The 4,961-nt window shown below is 34.1% G+C and overlaps 1 pseudogene; it reads right to left on the bottom strand.

Annotated features, from left to right (window-relative positions):
- Window positions 1-340: 340 nt before the first annotated feature.
- On the bottom strand, window positions 341-4,598 carry LOC118894061 (annotated as a pseudogene).
- Between the last annotated feature and the right edge of the window lie 363 nt (window positions 4,599-4,961).

Genomic DNA, 4,961 nt, shown 5'->3' with positions numbered 1-4,961 from the left:
ACATTCTGATCGAGAAAGAATATTTGGAGCGAGTGGATGGTGAAAAGGACACCTACAGTTACTTGGCTTAACCCTCCTGGAAGGGTATGACCGCGGGCGCAGCCCTTCGTCCCGGGGGAAGGATGGAGAGGAGTCGGCAGCGGCGGCGCCACCCGTATTTTTTTTTTTTTTTTTTTTGGTTTTGACACTTTAATGAGAAAAAAAAAATAATACCGAGCTCAAGAACACTGTGTTTGGTGTGTCACTGGCCCAAGGGTTGGGGATACACAGGATAGAAATAGCAAACAGGATATACACGTAAACAAAGATACGCACGCTCACAATGAAAAACCGGGGCCTGGCACGCTTTTAAGTCTCAGTTTCCTCATCACTCAGCAGCATGTTGGGGATCCCACAGCTGATGGGGAACAGACGTCCCGACTCTGGGCATTGCAGGGTGCCCTCCAGCACATCCACCTCCAGCCTTTGGGCACCTCGACCAGATGCAAGGTGTCGGCAGCCTCCAGGAGTCGCCCACTCCACTTTGGGTATCATACGAGCCACGATGTCGGGGTTGAACTCCACAGGGTTGATGCGGACCCCGGTGGCCTGGAGGCGTAGGGGGAAGCAACGGGGCCCCAGCCCCGCACATGCGAGCTCAGCAGGCATTTATTAGTGACCTTAGTGAGAACTACTTCAGTGGTAAGTGGAATGAGATTGCAGTGGGTTGAGATGTGAATGGGAACTGAGGTAGTGAACACTATGACAACAGGTATGTGAAGGTGATACGCAATAAAGCATGGTAAGCTTAAATTCAGTATTTTATAAGGGATGATATCTGAGTCTTTTAAAAAATTGATGGGAAGAATATCACTTAAAACAGTGTTCAAAATAAAGATTAACTGTCAAGAATGGGACAAATTATACTTTAAAAATTTGCAGATTATTACAAATCCCTAATTCGAAAATTAATATGGGGCATTGTATATAGGGGGTCGAGCAGAGTGTAGATTTGATAGAAAGTGAATGCTTTGTGGATAGTTTTTAGTTTAAATTTTAATAGGCATTGTTTAGTGTTAGAATTCTAATTACATACAATTTCTAATTACATACATACATTAAAAATTTATTTACCATTTAACTCATAAAAGCCTCTGGGAATTGAATTTTATATTTGGTTCTTAGCAATATAAAAATGCTACAGATTATACACATTTGACTTTCTCAAGAAGTATGCAAGTAAGTATGAAAAGATATATACAGTAAAAAGAATGGCAAAACCATTAAATTATGAATACATATGCAAATATTCTTTAATGAAAAATAATTAATGGTTTATGTATTTTGGCTTTTTATCTAGGTAAAGCTATTGAAATGAATTTTAAGTACATTCACCTTGGCTATAAATAATCACCCAGCTTTGAAAATTTTTTTATATATAGGATATAGGCATTGTTTAGTGTTAGAATTCTAATTACATATATATTTCTCAAGTCATTGAGGAAAATCTAGTTTTAAAAAATTAATATTTAAGCCATTGAATATTTTATAAAGTGATAAAATCAGTAGTAGGGGAGGCTTTGTATGCGTGGGGACAGGAGTTTATGAGAACTCTGAACTGTATGTTCAATTATGCTGTGAACCTCAAACTGCTCGCAAAAAACAAAATTTATTAATTAAAAAATCAATAGAAGATGGTAATGTCAATGTGCTCGCATTGTCAGTGTAAAATGGAAATACTGTTAAAGGACTTATGAAGCTAAGTTGAATAATTTTCCATGTTAGAAATACTGCTGAGTATCATGTAAACCAATATTTAAGAAGAAAAATTTTAGATAAATATCACAATGTATAGAATTTTAAAAATAATTCACATATATTGTTAAGAATACTTCTATGCTTCTATGCATATCATATGTTCAGTATTTGTACTTAATTTTATTATTCAAATTTCAAACAAAATTAATTTTAAACGTATCAAGGATACATTAAGAAACATTAAAACAGATTATATACATGCAACTCTTTCTGTTGACTTATGAAGTCTTTGCACAAAAGCCATCATTTTAAAATTACTCTGTATGACTTTGAAGAGATCAAACACTTAGCCTAATATAGAAAATCAAACCACTGATAATGAAGAAGCACAGTAAAGATCAGCTTAAGTAACACCTCAACTTGGAAGTCTAGTCTGAATTCTCCAGGCAAACTTAAATATATTCCTATTAATTCTTTTTGTTTGTCCCTATAGATCCCTTAATATTTCTGTTAGAGAATTTTCAAAATATTAATATCTTGAAAGAATGAATGTAAGATTGAGGACAACAAATCTGATTCGAAAATGTTTTTTTGTTGCTGTTGGTGGTGGTGAATATAATTAAACCTGCTTTTTTCAGTTTTCAAGAGAATGATGATACTGAAATAATAGTCAATATTTTGGTGCTAAATGGTTTCATTCAATAGAAAATAAACATAAACAATGAAAAAAAAACCCTAATTCTAATGACTACTCCTTCTAGAAAAAAAAAATGAGGTAGAGTTTATATTCTTTTACAGAGATAGAAATGAATACTTATGCTAAGAATTCCGCTTTTATAAATACTTTATACCATGTTTTCATTTTTCAAATTTGCTTCCAATGTTTACAGGCTCTGTTTTATTAAGTATTCTTTATTTTACTCAAGTCTTTCTCAGTTGTATTTCATATCTACAAGAAAAATATAATAGGATGGCTTTCATCCTCAATAATCACTTTTATTTGAACTAACTCAATTCATATAATAGATGAGATACTGGTGTCTTTCTGAAGGAGGAACATTTTGTAAAAAATACATTTTGTTACTACAAGATATAATATCTTTCATGATAATCTTCCTATATCCCCTATATTCACCTTATTTCAGGTGACACCTCATTGCAACGTACGTGGGTTGATAGATCTTTAAATGTGCTTATTTTTGAAATATTTATATTCTTTTGATAGGAAAACATTCTTCAAACATATAATTCCTGTTATAAAATAGAAACAATTACCTTGGCCAACTTTGGTTTAAGAACAAAAGAGCAGGAATAGAATGAAAGCTTCTATGAATTTATTTTAGGTTTATTAGGAATAGTATTAGGAAAAAAAATTTGGCCCCCTGTCTAAAGGATGGAAAAATAATTGCCATGATTTACTTCTAAATGATTAAATGTTATGCTCCATATATTAGTTGTATCATTAGGCTGGTTTCTGCTTCAGAATTCATGGTATTTTGAACAGAAATGATTAAAGAGGTTATTAGTAAATCTACAAAGAACAGGGCACACTGTGTTTAAACATTACCCTATCATCTGGGCTACAAATGTTCAGCATCATTATGTTTCCACAATAGCAATTTACTGTAACACTGAAGAGTAAGTAATCAATATAGGAAGGTAGGGCTTGTTACAGTTACAGAAAAGAGTACAGCCTCTTCTGTTCCAACCTTTGCAAAATCAGTAAGCAGTCCTATTTGTAAGGCAGCCTGTTAGTCTCATTCTCAGATGTCAGTGAGAGGTATGAGCTACAATTATCAAGCTAAAAACTGTTCCAATGTTCACCTCTGATTTGATTTGTAACTCAATGAGAAATAAATTTAAGATGCATCACTCTAAAAGAAGCATCACTTGAAATCCTGATTGTAAATATTAAAATGCTGAACATGTGTAGGTGCTTAAACTAATGCTGGAAGTATTAAAACAAGAAATAAATCATCAAGCCTAAAATATATATTATCTAATGAAAAATATTCTAGTTTACTCTTTGCCATATCTTCCAATCAATAGAGTTGGTTTTCAGTTTGGAAACTTTCAACTGGATAGTTATATCACTTACACTGATAAATACCACTGGTGGCATGATAAATAATGGGTCTAAAAGTCACTGCCCTAAAGCATAGAACGTGTGATTTTATTTGAAAAGGTCTTGGAGATAATCAAAAACATATCTTCGTAGTACAGATGGAAAATCTAAGGCCCTGAAAACCTAGGTAGTAGGGGCAAGATTCATATTAAGTTTCTGTGTCTGGACTGCAGGCTGAATCTCTTGACTTCCTGTGTTTTCCCAATATTCTCAGGTTTTGTGGTGATGCCTCTCAAATTTTATTGCCATCATTGAAGCTGTAGTTGTACTGGGTATGGCTTATTCAAGCACCATTTGTACATAGAAACATTGCTTTATCAGCTGGAATTATACCATGGGAAATTCTGGTAACTGCAGAGGCTCTAGATTTTATACATGGTCTAAATACAGCCGAGAAGGTATAGCTTGGTAGAGACAAGCCTGTACATGAGGGTGATTATGTTGAACTCTCTGCCCACAATACCAAAACTCCAGTGTCCATTATTATACCTATCATTATAGTGAATTTATCCTGTCTTGAGCCCTATTATTGCAAATAAATGTAGCTACCCTACTGTAGAATAGAAAATGGATATGTTTCTAACTGGTGAAACATTTTCTACTCTCTTGTAAATCTTTCTTCTGCTTCTACAAGTCTATCATAAAACCCTTATCAAATAAACGTGCTACAGCAGGATCTCCCCAACATAAGCACAATCTGTGATTAGGAGAATTTGGGAGGATCGTTCTTACGCATGCTAAATGAGCAGGGGAGACCCTATTCAAGGAAACTGAGAGATGACCAAAAGCCTTGAGTGAAGAAAGTGTAAATTGTGGAAACAGGAGAATTAGACTTAAGGATTGTTGTTCCTTGAGTTCATATTTTTCATAAACCAGATTTTTAATACCACAGCCAATTGGGTAATTGGTGGTAGTGAGTGGTAAGTAGGAAAAACTGAGTGACAGTCTGATCTGTTTATGCTTGTAGAGTAAGTTTTTAAAAGTGTTTTGGAAGTAAAATGGAGAGTGAACAGCAAACCAAATGATCCATGATAGTTAAGCTTATTTTCTGAAAATGAAATTTGAGCTTCAATGTGTTCATTTCAATTAAGTGTTAAGT

This window comes from Balaenoptera musculus, chromosome 4 (genome assembly GCF_009873245.2).
Source record: "Balaenoptera musculus isolate JJ_BM4_2016_0621 chromosome 4, mBalMus1.pri.v3, whole genome shotgun sequence".
NCBI classification, from domain to species: domain Eukaryota; kingdom Metazoa; phylum Chordata; class Mammalia; order Artiodactyla; family Balaenopteridae; genus Balaenoptera; species Balaenoptera musculus.
Note: the sequence above shows the minus strand (reverse complement) of the source record. Positions and strands in the feature narration are given on the sequence as shown.